This window comes from Epinephelus fuscoguttatus, linkage group LG9, assembly GCF_011397635.1.
Source record: "Epinephelus fuscoguttatus linkage group LG9, E.fuscoguttatus.final_Chr_v1".
NCBI classification, from domain to species: Eukaryota; Metazoa; Chordata; class Actinopteri; order Perciformes; family Serranidae; genus Epinephelus; species Epinephelus fuscoguttatus.
In genome coordinates, this window is record NC_064760.1 from 45,414,298 (window position 1) to 45,440,185 (window position 25,888).

The 25,888-nt window shown below is 40.6% G+C and overlaps 1 pseudogene; it reads right to left on the reverse strand.

The window, feature by feature from the left end:
• The window catches only part of LOC125894217 (uncharacterized), a 136,695-nt pseudogene that overhangs the window by 44,372 nt on the left and 66,435 nt on the right, over nt 1-25,888 (reverse strand).

Here is a 25,888-nt window from a genome sequence, read left to right on the forward strand (position 1 = left end):
AGGTTTGTTTTAAATGAGAATTAAAAAACAAATCTAGATCAAATGTTATTCTGAGGTTTCTTACGGTAGTGCTAGAGGCCAGAGCAATGCCATCTAGAGAAACTATATCATCAGATAAAGTGTCTCTGAGTTGTTTGGGGCCAAGAACAATAACTTCAGTTTTGTCTGAATTTAACATCAGGAAATTGGTGCTCATCCAGGTTTTTATGTCTTTAAGGCAGTTATGAAGTTTAATTAATTGATTACTTTCATCTGGCTTCATAGATAAATACAACTGTGTATCATCCGCATAACAATGGATATTTACAGAGTGATTTCTAATGATGTTACCTAAAGGAAGCATATATAGAGTAAATAGGATTAGTCCGAGCACAGAACCTTGCGGAACTCCAAAACAAACTTTAGTACGTAAGGACGATTCATTATGAACATGAACAAACTGAAAACGATCAGATAAAGAACTGCACTAAACATACGCTGTTTGAAATCACTCCGCCCAGCAAGTACTGTATGTCTGGAATGTAGTTCAGGCTGTGTTTTGGCTTCAAAACAACTCTGTCTCGTAATATTACATTATTATTTCATAGCGTGGTGAAAGTGTAAGCTACAAGTTGTCCACAACAGCGTTTTGGAGTCATTTGATGGTGTATTTGATTAGTTTTGAGGGAGAGAGGGGGCTGTACTGTTCACCTCCTGTAGTGTAAAAGTCAAAACCCTCATCAGATATTAGACCATTTAAACTGGATAAGATACAAATAGTTATATGACTATGTTAGTGTGTAGACTTTTTGCAAAAACTAATCCTGCATTCATGTGTGACATGCGATGTAACGGTGTGAACTCTTAGTGACATCTTAGTTGTGAACTCTTAGTGACACATAACCTATCACGCGCTGTGTAATGATATAATGCACTAACCTATACTCACATGATGTTGTGAACTTATAGTGACACTCATACAAGTTACCACGTGCTGGGTAAAGAAGATAGCACACTCACTTGATTGTACTGTTTAATGCACTTAAGAGTCACACACACACTCAAATGATTGTGTCACGAGGAACTGTAGTGTGTGAGTCACCAGGGATCACATGCTTTTCTAAAATAAGAGCACGAGGGACTGTAACATGTGAGTCCCCACAGATCACATGATTTTTAAAAAATAGAGTGAGAGCTATTCCGGAAATACTGGTGGCAGATTCCAGCTTGAGCCGGAATAACGGCAAAAGTCTGCCACCAGTAAAAACGGATCGAAATGGGAAGGACTACACAAATGGGTGGAGATCTCCTCGACCTCCACCAGCATATAAGCCAGAGCGCTGAGAGCAGTTTTTCAGTCATCCTCCGGAGGCTGACTCGTAAGTTTGTCTGTGTTGTTGCCTGTGAACACAATAAACTCGATTGCACCAGATTCTGCCTATCTCCAGTGTTATTCTGAGTACCTGCCAGCCGAACCTAAGATACTGAATTGACAACAGAAGACACTTTAGAAGAATCAAGGAGGACAGGGTCGGGAGCCGTCAGGCCCAATTCCAGGCACCGATTTTTGTCACTTCACTCCATTGTGTGCTCCGAGCAGCAGGCAGCTCTGTCCCACCAATCTCAGAACAACAGGCACTGATAATTAAAGGTAATGTACCTACTCATATGACTATAGGGATTACGGCAATAGGCAAATTTGTCAAAATGTCCAACTATCCCTTTAAAGTCTAATTAAATGTTACATTGTACATTTTTTAAAATGTTTTTCAGTTGAAAAGAAGATACTGGCCTTCACAACGTTATAGCCGACATTGAGGAGGTTGTTGAAGCAGCCAGGGACTAAGAGAAGTGTCGAAGATCATCAAGGATTTGAGTGGATTTGCACATTCCACAATGATAACAACCCTGTCTCTTTCAGAGGCTGAAGTAGCTTCTTTAAGAATGGTCTTCACCTGTCTTGTCTGCAAAGGTTGGCACTGTTTTACTATTTCCTTCTTCCCCTCTGCCCTTTCTTCCTTGCTCCCTCCTTACCTTCCTTCCTTAATCCTCCTTTCTTCCTTCCTTCCTTCTTCCCCTGTCCCTCTTCCTTCCTTCTTTCCTCTCTCCCTCCTCTCTTCCTTCTTTCCCTCTGTCCCTCCTTCCTACCTTCCTTGCTCCATCCTCTTTTCTTCCTTCTTCCCCTCTGTCCCTCTTCCTTCCTTCTTTCCTCCCTGTCTTCCTCATTTCCTCTGTCCTTTCTCCCTCCCTCCCTCCTTCCTTCTGCACACTCAAAAATAGAGGTACGAGACAAGAACATTTCTGTACCTATAGGTACATTTTTTAAGAATGTTCTCTCAAAAGTACAATATTGGTCTTTAAGAGGCCAGAAGTGTACATTTAGACGATCAGAAAGGGTTCAAAGTGATGTAAAGTACAAATTTGTACCATTTCAACCCTAAGGGTACCTGCAGCATTGAAAAATGTGTGTAGCTCATAGACAATAACTATTATCAGTAGTACTTCTAATACTAATAGTAGTATAATTATAGTTTAGGTATTTAGAGTCATTATTATTATTATTATTATTAATAATAATAATAATAATAATGATGATGATGATGATGAAATAAATAAATTTATTTATTCATTTATTAATTAATTATTAGCATCTTTTATTTTATTAACTTTTATTCATCATTTTTAACATGATCTTGTTTTATTATCATATTTATCCTTCAAGATTTTACTTATTGTTGTGTATTTTGCTTTTATTATCTTTAATTACGGGTTAAAGCACACTTTTACACCATCCTGGAACTATCAGCTATTTAAGAGGTTTCCTGCTTTGTGAAGCACTTTGGGCTGTATATTTGTATGAAAGGTGCTATATGAATAAAGTTGAGTTAAACGGAGTTCTTCTTAAGTCAATAAAAACACAGCAACATAAATGCGCCAAGCAATATAGTTCCCCAGTACAGCAAAATGGTTGCCAAGCAACAGCGCATTAATACCACAGGCTAAAGGCCAAAGACGCTGCTGGCTCAGACTCCAGTGCTGAGGTCAAAGGACAGGAAGTTAAGCATGGCGCTCAGGGGTCTGTCAACAGAGGAACTGTCAGAAAAGTTGGTGGTGGAAGGAGGTATTGACGTTTCAGAGGAGGAGGCTCAAAAATTTAGAGGTAAGTTAAGTGTGATTTTGATTTTTACAGCATTAATTTTAACCAATGAGCTAAATTTAGCAAATATCTGAACAGCTATCTTTAACATGGGTAATAGCTAGCTGTTAGCTAAGTTTTATCCAGTATTACAGTGACTAACCGGCGGTAGCTATACAAAAACGTCTCTCTGCACTGCTAATATGTAAATATAGTTATCAAAAATATCATTAGTAAGCTTAAGTTATTGCATCAGCCATTAGCCACATCACTGTGAAGTTTTTGTTAGCTAGGACTCCCGTTTTCCCGCTCAAAGTGATATGACAAAGAACAAAGAAAAGTACAAATTTGTACCATCTCAGCTTCATGGGGTACATGGCCCTGCAGCACCGTAAACTGTCATGGAGAGATAAGCTAACTAGCCTATGATGTTTAGGAGTTTCCAACAATTTTTCAAACCCAGATGAATATGAAATATTAATAACAGTAACGGACCGTGTCATTATGGTGCACGTCAATGGCGACGTAACTCCAGTTACCATAGCCATTAAATGAAGGAGAAGAAGAAGAAGCAGACCGGATGAGACGTCAGAGAATGAACGTTACTGTTGCTAGGCTAAGCTAAGTCGTCATGGATCATGATTATGCATTGACGGTTGCTGCACCTTCTGACACCGAAGCTGTCCCGGTAAACAACCCGGTAAAACGGAAACGCACGGGTCAACCAAGCGATCCCAGAAGAATTTGGGATAAGAAGAGAGCTGAATCAAGGATAAATATTGGTGTGGCCTTTCCGAGATGGAGAGAGCTCCGTGAAAATCTAGGACTACAATTCGACGCCGACCTCGCGTGTGTTCTACTAGACAGGTAAACAAAGATCTGGCTGATGTTATGGAAATATCAATCATTTCCACCAGTGTATTGCAAGCACTGCTGCCCGCCGGGGCTCCAGCGCTCCGGCCAGCGGCCTCCACTGCTGAGTGGTGTGGAGCGGAGGCTGGCTAACCACAACATCTAACGATAGGTTTCTATCATGTTGAGCTGATGTAAATGAACTGCATTTATAAAAGAGGCATAGGAAGGAGGAATAGCTAAACATACGACGCATTGAGCAAGAGAAAGCAGAGAGGGAGAAGCCATCGCTAACTGTAAAGCTAAGTAACTAACAGTTTGCTCAAATAACTAGCAGATTGCTAACCGCTCAGCTAAAGTAAGTAGCATTTCTGAATAGAGTGTAAATAACTGAGGTTAGCGAGACAGTTGCTAAAAAAGAGAGCTATGGCTTTTTCAGCAGAACTAGTGTCAGCTGAAATGATGAATCCAGCACAATTGACGTAGTGTAGATGCAAAGAGACGCTTGTGATGCTCATTTTCACCAGTGTATTGCAAGCGCTGCTGCCTGCCGGGGCTCCAGCGCTCCGGCCAGCGGCCTATGCTGCAGACCGGTGTGAAGCGATCTGTATCTGTTATATAACTACAACACCCATGATCCCATGCTACTTCGTGACGTCATCAAACTCCGTCTTCTGTTATTGTTTTGGTTTGAGACCCCTAGCAGCAGAAAATTACATATTGCACGTTTAAACAAAAAAGAGATTAAGATACAGATCGTGATAGACAGGCAGACCAAGGGTGGATCAGTGCTCTCAGTAGTGATGAATACAAGGTAAACTGTAAAGATTTAACCAATAAGCCAATTGATGTGAATTAACATATAATAAAGGTTATTGGCTGCTCCATCCTCCATGAAAGCTGTTGGACTTGGGGGTTAAAAATTACATTGGTTTTATATACCGGCCTATTTGTATGTTACCACTTACAGAAACAATCAGTTATCTTGTTTTTCCACATGTTGCTCACTCTGGAACAGTTCTTATCCTGTTCTGTATTAGGATGACTTCAGGACATAGTGTTGTGTCACTTTTCTTGCTAATGTCTGGAAGTACCATGAAAAATTCAATGTCATGTGTTGTTGTTGTTGTTTTAAATAAATATTGCAAGGACCAAAATGCACAGTTTTTCATCAAGTAAAATCAGATCTTCTGTTTGAAGAACTGACTGATGTAGATTCTTGTTGCCTTTAAAGTTTTTATAGATAATAAGTATAGATGTTTGTGTTATTTTTATTTTAAACTAGAGTTGGATAGTTAAAATACATTTTGCTACCACTACAGTAAGCAGAGAAATAGGCTTAGGTTTCCTTCATCAGTAGCAGCATACTTTCGAAGATAAAATGCTTTATTTTATTTGGTTGCAAAAAACGGAGCATTTTATTTATGTATTTTCAGTCTAGTTATCATGCCTTGTATGTCCACAGTTTCTGTGCTTCTGTCTCTTTAATAGCCTTTTTATTTACATGACATATTTATATTTCAGACAATGATGTGGATGGAGAGACAGTAGACTGTGGACTCACAAAGAGCATGATTGCATATCTCTTTGACAAGTCTTTCAAGAAGCAGCTGAAGTTCAGAGACTTCACAAACCGCTACAAGGAAGTCATCGTTACTTTACAAGCCGTCAACCCAGAACAAAATACATCTGAAACTCCTGTGTCCCCAGCAAACCAGAGGTATTATGTATTAAATGTGTCAATTTGCATCTGCATTAAAGTGCTTGCAAAATGGCAGAGATAATGTTGTTCTCCTGTTGTATTGCAGTTCAGAACCTACTTGCCACAGACTGCCTGTCGTCATTTCCGTTCCACAATTCCCACACGATGTCCAGAGCTGCTTAGATGCCAAAGAGCCAGTCCACAAGGAACAAAAGTACCGCAACAAAATAATTGGGACTCTCTATGAAATGCTGTCACGGTACACAATGTAAGGGTTCTTTTCCAAATACTACACAATAATATCAATAATGCCATAACAGCATAAAATCATACATCATGTTCTCAGGCCTAAATTGTAATTTTTATCATTTCTCATCAAATAAATTATTAATTCATGACTACAGTCATTTTGGCTTCTGGCAATTTTTTTTTTTTTTTTTTTTTACAATTTATTTTGAAAATTCAACCTCATGGTTTGTTTTGTCACTGTTTGAGACAGGTATCCAACCCACTCAGACTACATACAGGTCATCAAAGCACTGATTGTGAAGTATCCTTTCTTAAGGGACGTTCACGGGAATGGTTATGTAAGTACCTCACCTTTTGTTTCTTCTTTAAAAGATTCCAGATTAACATAAAGTATGCATAATTGACTAATGATATCCATTTGGAACAACTAGCATACCTGGCACAGCCAACTCAAGAGAAAATTCAAAGCAGAACGGGCTCCACTAATCCACAATGAGAAAGTAAAACAGGTCAAAGAGACGTTTGGGCAAGCAAGAAAATTGAAGACCATAGAAGAATCTGCAGGCTCATGTCCGAAACGACTGAAGCTATCTCTAGTAAGTCCCCACACCCTCAGCCTCTCAAGAGCTAAGGCATGATATCTAGTCATATTGTGTGCACATGATCGATAATCAGTGATATCTGCTTTGATAAAGGAATCGTGCATTGTGGGGGAGGATGCAGCCTCCATTGAGGGTCATATCAAGGTGCTGCTTGAGCAATACAGAAAGCTGCATCCCGACACGAAGCTGGTGAAAGACCGCATGATGAAAACCTTTGCATGGAGACGCCGAGAAATAGCAGAAGGAATGTCTACTGAGGATCTCTTAAAGAGATATCCATTCCTACGAACATCTGCGGGGGTAAGAACTGTTATGCTGATGAGGACAGCAACTAACGATTATTTTCATTGTCAATTAATCTGTTTATTATTTTCTGGATTCATCGATTACTTAATCTGGTCATAATATTGTCAATTATTTTTCAAGTCTATCTTGTAACAATAATTTTCATAATCACCTAATCTGCTGACCATTTACTTGATTAATCCATCACTTGTTTTGCAATTTAGAAGTTAGTATCAGAGAGTTTTACTTTTTTCTTTCAAAATATTGGTCAAACTGATTAAATGATTATCGAAATAGTTGGCAATTAATTTAATAATCAATTATTCAAGTAACTGTTGCAGCTCTAAAGCTGATGCCAACTTGAGCTACGGATGGGACAAATTAAAGCACTTTAAATTTATCCCCAGTCTGTATATTAAGCTTGTGAAAGGTTGTTTAAATTCTTTACATAAAATGTCTTTCTTTCCCCTATTTTGCTTTTTTTAAAATTTTCAGTTGTGCGATGAGGTTGATGCTATGCACCCCTCTGCAGTCAACATCTGCCACCGCTTCAGTGAGAACTTCACATTTGTTCTTCCAAACATTCTTAAACTTGTCAAGGATTTGCCACTAAAGAAGGTGTACATGGAGGCAAGAGAGGATGCACTGGCTGAGGACATTACAGGTGCTGATTTGAGCAAATACAAATAGTCAATTTTGTGACATAATTGTGTCATGCAGTCCTTTTAAAGAGAATGGTAACAGTTGCATGGAACGATAACGGGATGTATAATGCAACATCATCTTAATGTTTTTCAGTTTCTTTCTTACATGACTTGAAGTAACATAGCGTCTCTAATGCAGTTGCCTGTCTGTGGGAATTTGCACGTTATTCATACCAATCGAAATTTGATGAGGTGCATTTGCACTTACAGTTGTACTATCTGTATGACCTAGGAATTGACTTCAAGGGGGGACTCCTCCTCTTGCCAACAATCTTCAAGGAGAAAATTGAAGATCTCATCATCCTTGGAGAGGTAAATACCTGGTGCCGTGCATAGCCACTGGCCACAAGTTAATGTTCTTTTGGATCACTGTGCATGCCTTACCAGATCCATCTCATTATGTATACTAACATTTTTTCCTCTTATGTAGAATAATCCTGTAACTCCATACCCAACTATTCAAGTGAAAGACCAGGATTGGAAAATTGCCCTCTCCAGACAGTGTCACAGTGTGGTGAAAGTTGAAGGAATTGAGGTTTGTTCCTGCTGTTCACTGGATCAGGCCTACATTGCAGCCTTCTGCACATACTTCGTCTTTAACATGACATATCCCCCATACTTCAAAAAGACACTGATGTTTCTCCAGAGTCGTGTCGCAAACATCATCGTGCAGGGAGACAAACCCCTGCCAGTAACTGTCACTCGAGTGCTCAACCACCTTTACTAAACATGCCTGGCCTGCATAAATGTTCAAAATGTTCAAAAAGGACCTTTACACTTAGGAAACTGATTCAGCATGTTGGACTTGTACATGCCCATGAACCTCATTTCACCATAACTTGTGGGATAAGTAACTGCCAGTCAGCTTTTTTCAAGTATCATTCTTTTAGGCGGCATGTTTATCGAAAACACAAAGACGGTATTTCAAACTGCTCTGAAGCAACTGAAGAACATTTCGAAGAACACGCACACACACAAGTTGAACACACACACACAGTTCAGCAGCCCGCACCACCTAGTATGGACAGTTTGCTTGAGAATTTAAGAGACCATTTGTTTAGCTTCATTCTCAAGTGTACTCAAAAAAATAATCTCTCCCTCTCTGTCCAACAAGACACTGTTGATGATCTTAATTTTTTGTTGTGTTTTTTCAAAGAAAACTACGACTCATTTATTTCTTATCATTTGGATAAGAATGGTCTCCACATCAGTGATTGTCCAGAACTTGAGCAGGTTTTGTCTAATTCAGACTTTTTCCAGAAAGCATGTGATTTAATTCGGTCACCATTCATGATAAAAGAACACTGCAAATCAAAAATGAACATGACAGAACCCATCAGTTACACAGTAAGAGACAATTCAGGAATGAAAATTGGTAATTATTCTTATGTTCCAATCACACAGGTATTAAGAAAATATTGTCAGGTGGAGGATGTGTGGAACAGATTGTTCTGGATAACCACAGAAACCAAGATGATGATGACATTCTGACTGATTACAGTGATGGGATGTGTTTTAAAGAGCACTCATTTTTCCAAGATCACCCTCAAGCTCTAAGACTTCATTTTTATGAAGACGAGTTTGAAATTGTGAACCCACTTGGTGCTAAAAGAAATAAGTACAAAATCTGTGCTTTTTATTATACAGTAGGGAACATAAGTGCAAAATATCGTTCAAAGTTGAGTCACATTCATTTAGCCTTAATGGTTTGCCATTCACATTTAAAAGAGTGTGGGCTTGAAACTATACTACAACCCTTGATAGCTGACCTCAAGATGCTGTCCACAGAGGGTTTCACTGTCTGTCTTGATGAAGTAGAGCACACAGTTCATGCTGCTCTAGCAACCATTTCATGTGACAACCTCTCTGCTCATATGATTGGGCGGTTTTCAATGTCTTTCAATACTGGCCGAATATGTCGATTTTGTATGGCCTCACATTCAGAGATACAACAAAAGTTTTGTGAGGACAGTTTTGTTCTTAGAACAACTGAAGTACATAAATACCACATAGACTGTGTGAAAAATGACAAAGAGAGTGCTGCTTTGTACGGTGTCTATGGTAATTGTACATTTGATGCACTGCCTTACTTTGATGTGACAAAATGTCTTCCCCCAGATGTAATGCATGACTTGCTGGAGGGAGTTATGCCTCTGGTGATGAAGCTGGTCATTTGTAAAGCTCATAATGAAAAGCACATAACCATACATGAAATCAATGATGAGCTGAAAAATTTAAACATCGGGAAGAATGACAGACCAAACAAACCAGTGCCACTGACTGAAAAAAATCTTCGAAATTCTAACATAGTTGGATCAGCCAGTCAAAAATGGTGCTTATTCAGGCTCTTGCCTTTTTTAATGGCTCACCATATTCCACCTGGTAGTCCATATTGGCATGTGTTCTTACTATATTCAGAAATCGCAGATATCATAATGGCTACAAATGTGAGAAAAGATGAGCTTGCTCATTTAAAATTGCTGATTCAAGAATTCCTTGATAAGACTACTGAAGTCTTTGGAGATGTTTTAACACCAAAGTGTCACTACTTGATTCACTATCCTAGACTGATATTGATGTACGGTCCTCTTCGCCCTTTGTGGTGTATGAGGTATGAAAGCAAGCATCAGTATTTCAAAAATATAGCCAGCAAATGCAGGAACTTTGTAAACATAACTGCGACTCTCAGCAACCATCATCAGATGAAACAATGCTGGGAGTTTTCTTCAGATAGGTTCCTAGGTGACTTTGAAAATGCACTCAGCAAAAGCATTTGTGTGCCATTTTCATCTCTGCCAGGTGATTTACAGAATGCTCTGCAATTAAACAAAAGTTTTAAAGATGTGCAGTTTCAGGATAAAGTGCTTCAGCGTGTGTCTGCTATATCTGTCAGTGGTGTCAAATATGCCCTTGAGGATGTTTTTGTAGTAGGCCATGTACACACTGAAGCCATCCCTTTGTTCTTGAAAGTCAAGTACATTCTGAACGTTGACACTTTTTGGGTGTTGTGTGGGAAACTGTTATTTCCTTGCTCTTATGACAGTCATTTCCATGCTTACCAAGTGACAATTGACAGTGACTGGATTCTGCTCAATCCAGGAAATGAGAGACTATCAAGCTCTAGACACGTATTTAGTTGATGATAGATTGTTTGTTTCCTTGAGGTATTCTGTGTAAATATGTTGATGTGATGGTTTAAGACTTTGACATGTATTTATTTTATGTGACAATATATATTCACAATGAAATTTGTATCATCTTTTAATGAAAATAAACAGTCACAAAGCAAATATTGTGGACAATTGAGGTACATTTTTGTCTCTTTAAAGTCCAGAATAGGTTGTCGCTGGGGGGTACCTTTATAAGTACCCAACTGTACCCTTTTCAATGGGAACATTTTTGTACTATAGTTTAAAGGTACATTTATGTCTTGCAGGGTACATAATTGTACTTTAACTGGTACAACTTGATAAGGTACAGAAATGGACCAGGACTGAAGGGTACAGAAATGTCTTTCAAAAAGGTACACCCCCAGCGACAAGCATTTGTACCCTTTTAGGTACACGCTGGTACCTCTATTTTTGAGTGTGTGTCCTCCCTGTCTTCCTCTTTTCCTCTGTCCTTTCTCCCTCCCGCCTTCCTCCATCCTCCTTTCTAACTTCCTTCTTTCTTCCCCTCTGTCCCTCTTCCTTCCTTCTTTCCTCCCTCCCTCCCTCCCTCCCTTCCGTCTTCCCCTGTCCCTCTTTCCTCCCTCCTTTCCTTCCTTCCTCCCTTTCTTTTTACTTTCTTTCTTCCCTTCCTTCATTCCTCCCTTTTTTCCCTTCCTTCTTCCCCTCCTCCCATCTTTCTTTACTCCTTCTTTCTTTCCTTCTTTCTTTTCCTCCCTTCATCCCTTCCTTCCTTTCTTCCTCCCTCCTTTCCTTCCTTCCTTCTTCCCCTCTTCTAACACAATGAAAATAAATGGCAATGTTTTTGTTTTTTTTGTTTTTTTTTTTTATCTACAGGTCCTGTCGATAAGCTAGTGTTTTCAACCTGCTGCAGAAACCTTATCGGGTGTAAGGCATGTATTATGGAGTGGAACAACAGATGCAGTCACTGCCCAAAATGTCGTGCTGTGGATTTGGAGGGCAGCATCCACGAAGTGGCTGGACTCTCTGAAGCACTGGCAGCACTGGAGAAGTTATTCCTGCCGTCAGTTCTATCTGTTACAGTGGCAACAAATGTTTGTTCATATAGTTCAAAATCAAGTATATTGAGTTTTGTAACAATGTCTAATGTTAAAGCTTAAAGCATTTTTTCAGTACTGTCATGTTTCAAGTTATTATGGCACTCAATATAGGTTTTATGAGATTTTGCACTTGGTATGATACAAATACCAGTTCAGGGAATTGTGTTTTATAATAATGTGTAATGTAAAAGCTTAAAAAGCACTTTTTTCAGTACTGTCACATGTTTACTTTTTGTATTTGTGTTTTTGTAAATGATACCAATTACCAGTTTTCAGAGAATTGTGTTTTATAATGTAACAGTGTTTAATGTTAAAGCTTAAAAAGCACTTTTTTGCTAAGTACAGGTTTTATGAGATTTTATACTTTGCTTGTATTTTGGACATTAAAAAATATGCAATGTTCTGAACAAACTTCATATTTATTCATCACCATTTACATTTATCTTGCATGTCTTTCAGTAACATTTATCAGGTAGAACAGTGCCTCCTGAAACATGCTATAGTTATGGTTAACTGCTGTTCCAAAAAGAAGAGAGATGTCTGGAAACCTCTCTCCAAACAGCTGCTCAGCACGACATTGGTCTTGCTCTGATGAAAATTGGTCAGTGCCAAAGGCAGATACCCACATCAGGGATTACCCCAACTCCTGCTCGTACATGTGTGCTGCCTCAGCAGTTTGGGATCCCTTTGCCTAAAATTGGTGTGAAGATTTTTTTTAAGTTTTGGACAAAATTTTGTCACTTGCTTTAAAACTACATACCAATATTATCACAACTTACCTGGTATCCTATGGGCATTCCAGGACTGCACAACTCTGCCAAGTCCTGTCTGACTCACTTGACATGCCAGGTTGGTTGCCAGTTTGGTTAGATTATCCTGCATGTCGAGTAACTCCTGATCCAGCAGGTGGACCAGGGCCTGTTTTAGGGGGTAGTTTACCCGATTGTTGACCTCTGGCCAAATTCTTTCCGCTCTCAGGTTCTGTTTAAACACAAGAAAAACTTTCAAAGACTGTTTGAAAACACTTCAGATCAAGAAAAAGTTGCTCTGGTATGTAAAACACAGGTAGCAGACAGTAATGATTTGTAAATGTCCTTTGATCTTTCATTTTGTTGTAAACAATGTGAAGTCCAAATATTTGAGCTTTAATTGATGTGTAAATATCTATCAATTCCTGCCATTCAAGCGTGCACCTCATCCCAAGATGCTGGGACAGATGGGATAATTTAGAACAAGTAATGAGGTGAAACACAGAATAATGAAGTAATGGGTAACAGCTGATGTCAGCAGTGATTGTACAAGTTTACATCACCTGGAATCAAATCTTTATCATGCCTGCTGTGCTGAATAGGCTTCGTGCTTAGCCTTCTCTTTTGGAAAAATCCAAAAGACAGCCTTGTTGCTTTTTCCTTTTTATGTTACACTTTGATGATCTCTTCTCTCCTCGCTTATTGCCAGTGTCACCTACTCAGTACCCTGCATTTTATACACTCGGCTGACTTTTTTCTGATTTGGGTTTGTAAATAAAAATATTTTTCACTGGAAATACATTTTGCTTAGTTTTGAAAGGTCAACACTAACCATGTCAACATTAACCATAACAACTAACTACAGTACTTTTTTACAAAAAAAAAGCTGTACCTGCCCAGGGACTGCAGATGTAAACACGCTCATAGCCAAATCTGGCATACATCATCTCTTCTCATTTGAGATTAATGTATTTGTGCATAAACAAATGAAATTAAATGAAAATACTTATTATCTTTATATGTAATCAATAGGACAAAATTCACCCTTGAAGAAGTTGTCTGCACATAAGGTAGCCTGTTGACATTATGTCTGTGTTGAGACAGCTTTTCTTGCATGTACAGGGTCAAATAAAACTCCCTGCCATGATCCACTCTGATTTGGTACCACATTCCATTGTTGGCAACTGCTTTCCTGTAATAGAAAAATGTGTAAATTATATGGATATATATATGTTGATATGATAGATTCAGTTCAGTTCTGTTTAGGACTAGGTGATACAATCCCTTGTTTAGTTATTTATTTCATATTCAAATGCACGTAGTACACACAGTACAATAACCCTATGTAGTGCTTATTATACTTTATTTCTAACCTTGACTGTACTTGCCTGTAAACTTCCTCATAAATAATAAGGTTGTTCTTCACTGGCATTGTGGATTCAGCAACAATTTTGCTGCTGAAACCATCAATAGCCAATACATGTGTCACTCGAAACATTCCCAGCTTCTCATTCTGGTCTAGGTGGAGTTTGTTGCCCATGTATTCCGCATGGTAAGGAACTGGATTTATATGACGTGCTCCCTAAAACAAGTAAAATTCAATCAATGAAAAGTGCAATAACAGTGCAATAAATCAGCTGAGATATTCAAATTATTTACAAATCTAATACATGCATGTACTGCTAATATGCATACTTTAAGTTTAAATTTAACTTTTCATGAGGTCAAAAATCATTCAAAAATCATCTTTTTGTTCACGAATATAATTAATGTAGATGACTTACCTGGCGACGCAGCTCATTATATGGCTTGTGCACCTCTCTAAGAATCCTTCCCACTCGAGGTTCACCTGCCCTAACTCCCACTGATGACAGGTATCCTGTCATGAACTTTCGTCCATAAGTTGGACCTGTCAGACAAAAAAAAGTTAAATTAAGTAATTCAAAAGCCTTCTGCCTAGCCATGTAACTAAGACTAATTAAAGATTAACATTAAAAGTGTTACAACAAAAACTGTCATGTAAGTTATGTGAAACTTGACAACCACCTTTTACAAATTACACACATCATAAGGTATATGATTAAATATCCCAAGGCTTGAACTTAATAAACACAACCTAAACATATGCTGCATTCATGTGATGTCAGAATAATTGTAAAAATGACTTTCCGACTGGGAAAATTCACATGAACGGCCCCTCATGTTGGAAAAACAACTCGGCAACTCAGAGATAATTTTGGTACACGAGTTGCCGACTTGACTTGATATTGATGTCATTTTAACAGAAAAATGTTGGACGAAAGAGAATGTTTGGTTAATGGTAGGAAACTTTTTATTAATTCATGTATTGCATATCAATTTTTTACTGACATGTAATGTGTAATATGGTATGCTGTCCATGTAGAGTGACCTAGATTAGTTAGAAAAGCTATTTATTAGCATAAGCAAGTCAGGTAAAGCAATATTCTAGTGGTTATAGGGAATGTATAGGTGCAACAACGGACAAAATCACTAATATGAGGTGGAAACAATCGACAACCTGTTGTTTATATGTCTGAGAATTAAAATATAACTCATCTTCTTTTGTAGCATCCATGTTTTTCCCACATTACGACTTTATAGCACATGAACACAACAAAGTCGGAAGAACGACTTACCAACTTGGGAATTCAGATCTTCCAACACCATTGGAATGCAGCATTAAACTGCACTTGTCTCACAGTGTGTTCACTCTGGGCGCGAGGCAAATTTTTCGCGCGATAAGATTACATACAAAGTCAATGTAAAGACACGAATAGATGCGAATTTGTGTCGGTGGTGCGAATGATGCGAATGGCGCGATGCGAATGGAGCGAACACGTGAAATTCGCGTCATTCACCTCTTCACGCAAGTTCAAAATATTGAACTCGAGCAAAATATTCGCTTTATGCTGTGTCAGGGCAGCCTATCAGCGTTGACATTTTCCTGTCATCACTGACGTGCTGCTGCCATTGTAGTAAACAACATTCATTCAGGCAACATGTGACTTGCCGGATACAGTGAACATTTATTGATTTTCACACGCCAAAAACTGCCACTGTCTCGCTGTAGTAAACAACATTCATTCAGGCAACATGTGATTGCCGGATTCAGTGAATATTTATTGATTTTCACATGCAAAAAACTCACTGGAGACAGATGGATATTTATTTTGGTGCTAATATTCAGTGCAGGAATTGTGCTCTTTAGTAATGTGTGAAGAAAGAGCCGTTTTGTGTGCTTGTGCACTACAAGGTGTCTTGCCATGGCACAGCTCCCTCTGCAGAGAAGAAGGATGTGAAGGTCTCCCTAACCCTGATGGCCTCTCTTGTTGAGTTGTTGGCAGCAATTCTGCCCAAACCTGGCAGTGGCTCCACTTCACCGTCGGCGACTGGGATGCTCGCCCTCACTGCAGGTGTCTGGGTTGTCCCCCGCAGGAAGTTATGGAGAACACAGGTAGCCTTCACACACTTCTCTGCCACATCTGGATGGACCTCAATGGTCAACAACTTCCCCGCGCTGTTTCGAAAATGGAGGACAAGCTAATAATAGCTGTTCGTGGCCACCCTGAGCTTTATGACGTTATGTCCCCAAATTATAAGCTTCGGACCAAGAAAGACCTGGCGTGGAGGAAAGTGAGTGGAGGTCGGTCTGCCTGGTAAGTTTCGAAAATTGATTCCAACTATCGGCTGTAGTTTTCTATCAACAAAGTTAGCACTAGCATTAGCCCCAGTTAGCACAACTGATGTAGCTTGCTTTCCAGCTGGCATACTTGTCTGATTTACTAGCGGTGTGAACACACTGTTACTCATGTGAATGTTGCGAGTAAAAACAAACATTCCAGCGGTCAAACTCGTGCGAGTAGAGCGAGGCGAATATTTTACTGTGCTCTTTAGTAATGTAATAACGTATATTTTACGGTCAAGTTTACATACAAAGTCATGACTGTCATGACATGTCAGTTTCATTAAAAGTATAGCTGCAAATTAAAAGCAACAATAGATGTAAAAACACACAGACACAATGTATCTGTGATCAGTTCCCTAATTTAATTTTAACAATTTTTTCAGTCTTCTCTAATTTCTCGTTTTATTTTATGGAAGTGATCAATGTAAGTGCACTTGTCCTAGAACCGCCACAACATAGGCTAATGCAAATAACTCTGTTTAGATAAAACCTACAAGCTTCTCTTCCTATGACTTTTCCTAAAAATGTGTCTTGTATGTTTTCTGAAGCCTATAAGAGTAGTATAAGGGGACCAGCTTTGCGCGTGCATGTGAAATGCGCGTGCACGTGAGACGTGCGTGCACGTGAACCCCCCCCCCCCTCCCCCACTATGCCCCTCCCCCACTCCGCCCCTTCCGGTTCGCCCCACCCCCACACCCACTCCGCCCCTTCCGGCTCACCCCCCCCACCCCACCCCCCCACACACCGTCATATGAAATCCGTCTCTCATTGGTTAAACATAGCGCCTCCTATTGGCTAATCAAAAGCCCCTCCTTGCGGGTGGATGTATGTGGTGTATATATATACACAAGGGATTTTCTTAGCAGGACATCCTCAACTTCTCGGACGGCGAAGCTACGGCGGGACGAGCTCTGATTTTTTTCTTCAACGATCGCCTGTATTCTGCAAGACGTTTCTGCAACCATGTCTTCCTGCACCAGCAACAGCGGCATCGGGTCAAGCGAGCGCCCAGGTATGTCTGATGACCGCGACGGTTGTGGATGCTCGGGCCCCTACAAGAAAGGAGGCGTGTAGGAAGTGGGCTCGTTACGTCGGAGAATCGTGAATTTGAGCTAGAGCTGGAGGGTGTTAATGGGTATGTTTACAATGTTAAATATCAGGACTCTGTTGTCACACTCAGTGCGGCCACCGGTCGCAGTGTGGTTCCAGGCGTTGAAACATGGTCGGTCAATTTGAGGCATAGAGATTGGAAATTGTTTTGGTCTGAGGTCTGCCCTGACCTAGACCAACCTGGTTTCCCAGAGAGTATTTATGTCTCGCAGTGGGTCAGCAAAACGGGCCCCGAGATGTACCGCATTGAGACGGATCGTTTTAACAACGGCGGGAGGACTTTTCTCAGTGTGTGCAAAGATCGAGAATCTGTGATCGCGAGCAGAGGCGCGACGCGTGGGGACAACAACCCTACCCTCTTACGCTTCAAGAGCGTGAGTGGTTTAAAACTGTTTTCTTTATTCAGTGGTGTGACTGGAGATCTCTGCAGAAATTGTTTGACGAAGCTGACAAGGGCATCAGAAGAGACAGGATCCTCTCTTCTTACCAGAGTGTTAGAAAACGTCTTCTTTTCGATGATGCGCAGACTAATGCGCGGGGTAGTCACCTTCCTTCCCTGTGCCGCCCGAAAATCATCAGACACATCGACTACTGATAAAGCCTAGGTTAGCATAACTTTTGTATTTTTGTCTTTTTTAAATTATGATAAACGCTGTATATGATTTTAATGTTGTTTTTCTGTTTTTTTTTTTTTTTTTACAGGCAGTGTCTTGATCAGCACCCATGACGACGATGATACTAGAGGGTGTTGGGAAAACGATTGCGGTGGTGTGGAACCCTGGACACCTCATATGAAGCCGCTTGAGGCGCTGCATGTGAAGAAGAAGAAGGAGGAGAAGAAGGAGGAGGAGAAGGGACATGTCTCGACACGGTCCCTGACAAAAGACGACGTGGACACGATCAAAGACTTTCTATCACGCTGCCAGTATCACGCAGGGCTGGAAAAAACAAGAGCTCTCTGCAACGGGTGTAAAATCAGCCACCCGAGTCAGTCGACACTCTTGCTTGTATGATTTTGATCAGATCAGATGTATGTATTTTGACCAGATTCTGGACTCTGTATTCAACCCGTCTCTAGGAAAAGCTCTGCATTACCTGTTTGCGCAGATATCACCGGGGGCTTTCTCACAAGACAGGCTTTTAGGAGCGGCCGAGACTCTGAGACACTATCTCAGACCCGGATGTGACGGACCATCTGCCAAAGAGGAAATGGAGACGGAGGAGGACCACAAGCACGAGACCGCTTTACGCAACGCCTTCACCGTGTGGACCAAGTGCTGCTGCTGCATATTGACAGATTTGTAATATTTACCGCAGAAAAAATGATGTTGTTCTTTGGGATCACATTAGCCACATATCTTTTCACGTGGAAAAGACGCCATGCCATGAACAGACTGACATCACTTCTGTACGGGTAATTACGGTGACGGTGTCCCTCGCGAATGTGTTACATTCAACAACCATTTAAACGCGTTATAAGGACAAGTGTTAAAAATTGGAATGATACAGTGTGTGCGGCAGCACACAGTTCATCAGCGGTTAAAGATGTGGTAACGGCATATTTCACAAACTGTAATGAGTCTGAGGCGTTTGCAACACGCCATGTTATTTGTCTTTGTGCATTTCTTTGTGATGCGTGTGTTTTGATGATTAAAAATGGTGTACCATTAGATGTTTGTGATGCAGTTCAGCACCTAGTGCGACACATGATAGACAGAGATGTGACGGTGTGTGTAAAATACCTAAACATGTTGAAAAACCATAAATAAATAGAAGACGGTGTGTTGACCTCATCTTGGCCACTTGTGTTGTTGACTGAATATGGAGCGCACACTAGACAAGATTTACCACGACCCCGCACACCCAGGGGGTCTTGGAGGTGTACAAAAACTTTGCGATGCTGTTAGAAAATGCACTGGGGAGGCTCCGGGGATGCCTGAAGTAAAGCGTTACTTACAGGGGCAAGATGTGTATACCCTCCACGCTAAAGCAGCTGTACACTTCCCTAGAAATAGGGTGTTGGTTAGCGGTATTGACAAACAGTTCCAGGCCGATCTGGTGGACATGAGTGAATATTCAGCAGAAAATGACAATGTGTGCTACCTGCTGACATGTATCGATGTATTTTCTAAATATGCATGGGTTAGGTGTCTTAAAAACAAGACCGGTACATCTGTTGCAAAGGCGCTTGAAGACATTTTGAACGAAGGCCGCATACCTGTAAAACTCCAAACCGATCAGGGGACAGAGTTTTATAACAAACAGTTTCAACATCTAATGGAGATGTATAAAATTAAACATTTCTCTACCTCAAACGAGACTAAGGCTAGCACGGTTGAACGTTTCAACAGAACATTTAAGACCCGCATGTGGAGATATCTAACGTCTGTTAATTCGCGTAGATATGTTGATGTCGTCCAGGACCTCGTCAACGCTTACAACAAGTCTCACCACAGATCGATAAAGATGGCCCCATCCGATGTAAACAAAGACAACGAGAAGCTCGTCTTTAACACGCTGTACAAGGAGAAGAAGAAGAAACCGCAGAGGATCGTATCGTTCAAATATAATGTAGGGGACACTGTGAGAATATCAAAACTCCGCGGGGTGTTTAGAAAAGGTTATGAACAAACATATACAGACGAGTTTTTTACAATAACTAGGCACATAGCCCGCGACCAGCCTGTGTATAGAATATCAGATTGCTCGGGTGAAGAGGTAAAAGGCACATTTTTACGAGCCTGAGCTACAGCCGGTAATCATTGACAAAAACAAGGTGTTTAAAATAGAGAAAATAATATCCAGAAAAACTATAGGCCGGAAAAAGATGGCGCTTGTGAAATGGTTGGGGTGGCCTGAGAAATTTAACTCGTGGGTCTCTGAAAAGGACATCGTTGACGTGATATATATATATATATATATATATATATATATATCACGGGATGTTACCTGTTTACACAGCCACTTTGGAATTGTCGCACGTCCCAACAACATCAAGAAGATGGAGAACAAGAACGGATTTTATGTCACGTTACCGAGTAATGCATCGCTACGTGTATCCTAATAACAAGATATGGCGCTACCGAACAAAATTAGCAAAACCGATCGTTCTGAGCGAACCGTACGAGGTGGGGTTATTGAACTTCAGTACCCTAGGGTGTGGTCAACGCGTTCCCTGCTTCTGACGCGGGCGTGTTAATATCGATAGTAAAACCAACCAGACAGCCACTATAACACTGTTTGCGGGTTTTACGACTCCATTCCCAGAATACTAAAGAATTTAATGCTAAATGCATCGGTAACCCGATAACATCGCGCTTAGGTCTTCAATATAACAACATTACAAATCACGTTCATTTTTCGGGAGGAGAAGGATATAAGGTGACGTTCCGCGGGAAACTGGCCGAAATATTGGGTTTTAAGCCCGGTGAGCCGTTTGAGATACCGGTGACCCCTATTTTTAAGAAAATCTGCGCCTTTCCTCACCCCGCAGATATTTTTGGGGGAGTTTATAATATATACATTTACAGCGATATTGTTGATTATCAGCTAGTGGGAGACAGCCACGTGCCGCTCCTCCGATGTATAAATATAACGCCGGAGGTAGGTCGTATGCCCACTCTGACATATGACAAGCCACACTATACATCGCTCTCCAAATCTGTCATTGACGCTATCGAGATATCGTTAAAAACAATCAAAACCAGTATATACCATTCACGTGCGGAAAAGTGATTGTTAAACTACACTTTAGACCTGTGAAGCAGTATTTCTAGACCTGAGAAAATGGCCTACACACCATATGTGTGATGGCGATGCCCGATATATGACATATTACATGAACCAAGCGGGTGGTGAATTACCCGGATTTATAGGTTCAAGTACACAATATAACGGTTTAGGCGGCATATTTGAGGCCTGCTTAGAATGGCTGTACCGTTATTTAAAAAGGATTCAGCATCGCCAAGCCACATTTAAAAACGCAGCTGTAAACATTGTAGGGGATATGGCGTCCAACATTGCCAGAAGCGCTGTATCGAGACGACAGGAAGGAAACGGGTTGATGGTGATCAGAAAAAGACTGTCCAAAAGACCCCCCTCATCGAGGGGTCGCAGCTCCGACAGGTCCAAAAAGCGTAAAACGACCGTCAAAGTGACACGACGCATCAGAAAGAAGTCGGCCACCAAGAGAAGCACAACTTCCAAAAGACGCGCGGTGATTCTGCGTAAAGACATATTCTAGTCTGAGAAGAGGAACAACATCAACAGCCATGGCACTCATACACAACCAGTCGGAAGAATGTGTGAAGACGGAGCTGGATCTGTTCACAGTGCCGTACACACAGACATCCATTGAAAAATCTACATTTGTCGAAATACCCGGTTTGGCATTACGGGATGCCGGGCCTCTGGAATTTTTATATCAGCCTGCGGCGAGGATTACATTGATCTAAACGATACCTACCTGTACATGCGCGCGAGAATCACGAACCCCGATGGTACCGATTTGACCCAAGCCGCAGATGTGGGTTTTGTAAATTACCCGAGTGCGTTATTCTCGCAGGTGGATATCATGTTAGGAGACAGGCTTATAACCCAATCTTCCAACACATACCCGTACCGAGGATAATCAGTGTTTAATCAACTACGGAAAGGACACCTTGGATCGCAGTTTAGCAGCGGCCTGTTTTGTAAAGACACAGCAGACCACATGAATGCTGCCTCCATAACCGGAGATAACGAAGGCCTAGCGAAAGAGGCGATACACCGTCAACAGTCGCACTGTGGAATTAATAGCACCGATACACTCCGATTTGTTTTTCAGGAAAAGTTATTGCTAAAGCGGTATAGACATTTCCCTAAAATTTATTCGATCAAAGGACGAGTTTGCCTTAATGACTGCGCAAAATAATCAATACGCCGTGAAGATCGTATCGGCTAGCTTATTTGTGAAAAAGGTGGCCGTGGCACCTGCCGTTAGATTGGCTCATAGCAGGGCACTGCAGCACACTAACGCTAAATACGCTATTGACAGAGTGGCTCTGAAAACATTTTCCATACCTGCAGGAACAAGAGTGTGCAACCAGGAAAATCTTTACATGGGACAAATCCCCAAATTCGTCATCATAGGCTTTGTTGACCATGAGGCATATTCGGGGAGCTATAACCGGAACCCCTTCTATTTTCAGCATTATGATACAGAGTTTATTAGCTTGTACGCAGACGGGCAGTCTCACCCTGCAAAGCCCTTTCAGCCACTATTTCAGAGAGGCCAGTATGTGAGAATTTCCAGCTGGTACAAACTACAGGACGTCATTTAAAAGACAGGTCTCTGGCCATATCACGTAATGATTTCGGGAATGGTTACACGTTATTCTGCTTCAATCTGGAACCTGACGACGGTCGTGCAGGGAATGTATCACTGATTAAAAGCGGTAATGTGAGGTTGGAAGTCCGTTTCAGAGTACCTCTACAGCGCACCGTTAACCTCGTGTGTTATGCTGTTTACGATTCTGTTATCGAAATATCAAACAAGAGACAAGTACTTTTGGATTATTACTAAAAAGAAGAAGCGGTATCAGCCATGAACACTATAGAGCTGACCGGCATCCTCAATAAAAGAATCATTAACGGGACAAATTTTTTAGGAGTCCTGGCATGCGACCAACTGTCAAACCATAAAGGCACAGTGTTCCCCGCCATGCTGGTTGTGAATACACATCCCTCTAACATGCCCGGTGAACACTAGCTCGCTATTTATATTACGAAACAGAAGCATGGATATTTTTTCGACAGTTTTGGAAACCCTCCCGACAGCGACAAATTTCCATCGGAGATATACAGATACCTCGTTGAAAACTCTGCAGACGTGTATTATTCCCAGAGGCAGGTTCAGAACAACTACTCTACAGCCTGTGGACATCATTGTGTCTTTTTTCTGTGTCATATACAAAGAGGAATTCCTTTTACAAGAATGTTAAACATGTATAGTGCTAATCTGGCACGCAATGATGCTATGGTGTGCAAGTTTGTAAACAAAATACAGCCCTCTGTATGCCGTGGATATAATTTCACATGTGTACAGTGCAGCAACATGCTGTGTGACTGTGAATAATTCTAATAAATAGAGAGAGAAAGCATGATCCGCAGTTCAGACATTCCATTTATTTAACACATTTGTAGAATACATTCATTTGGTCAAGAATTTAATAATAGTAATAATGAAAAATAAAAAATACATTCAATTGATCAAGAGTTATAAACAAAAATACATTCAATAGGTCAAGAATTTTAATAATAGTAATGATGAAAAAACGATGGTACATTCAATAGGTCAAGGGTTAAAACAAAAATACATTCATATGGTCAAGAGATAAAACAAAAATACATTCAATTGGTCAAGAGTTAAAAAACGAAAATACATTAAAAATGAAAATACATTCAAGAGTTAAAAACAAAAATACATTCAAGTGGTCAAGAGTTAAAAAAAACAAAAACAAAAATACATTCAAACGACCTTAAAAAGTAAATAATAAAAATATAAAGAAATCAGAACAAATTTAACAAAATTACACACACCCTTTTATTATTAAAAATCCTCCCACTGTGAAGTGTTTAGTCTGTGAGGTAGTGAACGTGTTGAAGCAGGTATCCTTAGTGGGGAGCTAAAGCACCCCGGTGAGCCTATTACCGACCGTTTTTTCCCCTTGCTTTTATGGGATGAAAAACTAGGGGCGTCTCCGATTCTTTTATACTCAGCTATATCCCCACGCACCTGTTTGTTAGGGATGGCCATTAAAGGTATGTTTAAATGGGCTAGGGTTTTTAGGAACACGTCCCACCCCAGTGGTCTAGAAATGTCTGAAATATTGTGTGATGCAGTGACACTTTTCACCAGGTCATACAAATGAGTACCGTGGAGGGACGGCCGTTAACAACAATTTCAGCGTTGTCTGTCCAGGATAAAACATGCTTTGAGCGGGTAATTGCATCTAGAATGTATTCAGCATTTCTCTGACTTCTTTTAGGAATGTGTTTTAACACACCCTCTAAAACCGTGTCCTTTTTATGCCCATCATCATCGTCAGGTCTGCGGTCCTCTGGTCTAATTTCGGTATCAGGCATTGACAGGGTCAGTACAGTTTTTTCACGCTCACCCTGTCTCACCAATGCCAAATAACGCTGCAGTACTTGAGAGTATTTTTTGCCACATTGTCTGTGTCCGGTAGTTTCAATATGTCAGACATGGCTCGGTCAAGGTCGTTTTGTACTACCTGTCTTATGCTTGCAGTGTTTTGGTCCTGATGCTGCTGCTGCTGCTGCTGCTGCTGTTTTAACATGTCAAGCTGATGCTGAGGAACCAAAAACATCTTCTGCGCATGCTCCATATTCTTCTTCTTTCTTAACCTCTGCTTATCAGGCTTGTGATAAATGGTATAGCTGCTCCAAGTAGTGGTAGTAAAAACCCGCCGCTCTGGTTAATCCTCTTTTCTTCTTTAAATGTTTAACATTTTGTCCGCAACCAGTCTGATGATGCCTCTTCTTTTTTAACTGAGCGACTGTTTTTCTGTCAAAGGGATGTTACCTCTCAAATACAATTTAAAGCTATTTCACAGAGTGCATCGATAAAGTCTGCGCTAGCGCCACACACAGTGACCCTTCTCATACCCGGCGTTGCTTTATATAACAACTCCAACATGGCTAGATTCCTCTGCACGTGGCGACATTATTTAGCCCTTTGTTTTTAGGCATATAAACAACCTGCTGATTTGACAACAAAGCGGTTCTGAGCCTCAAGTGGTCTGGAGTGACAGCTTTATAATCTATGAGGAGATACCTGTATGCGGAACTAGTGGCGTCAGTAAACGCCTCTAAAAAATATTTAGTGTTTCCAGGAAACATCTGTTTGCCCAGGAGTGTAACCTGATATTTATCCCTAGGGTTTTTGAACAAGACAAGGTAGTTTGTGTTTAAACTAATGGTTCTGCTAGCCTTGCCTTGTATAAACAAATTTTGAACCAGATATATACAGCTGAGATTTCTATGGTGGACATATTTGGTGAATACATTCTGAACTTCTATATTGTCACTTGCGTCATTCATTAAATCGTCTATGACGAGTAGATTAGTCTTGTCCGGGGTAATAGCTCGTCGTCACACAGGGAATCGGGTAACCCTTTAACAAAGTTGATGTCTCTTAATTTAAGGAGTTGGTCATATAAAGGTTGCCAGCATGAGTATCGTAGACCAAATTATCAATGTTATGTGAAATAACTGTAGATGCATTTTCAATAAGACCCTTGACAAAATATGTCTTCCCACAATTTGAGGACCACTCACCACCAAACTAAACGGATGCTGCAGTCTTGAGTCAAAAGAGATGTTAGTAGCCATAAGGTAGCGTGCTGTAGTCTGACAGGACTCTGCGCTTGTTATACACAACCTTGACTTTTTTGTGTACTACGTCATTTTTAAGATGAAACTTCTTTTTATCCCTGATCTGATGGTTTCCGCCTCTGTGATCACATGCATCTGAGTGTTCTGATTGGTCACAAAGGACTGGACCAACCCCTTAAGCGACTCGTG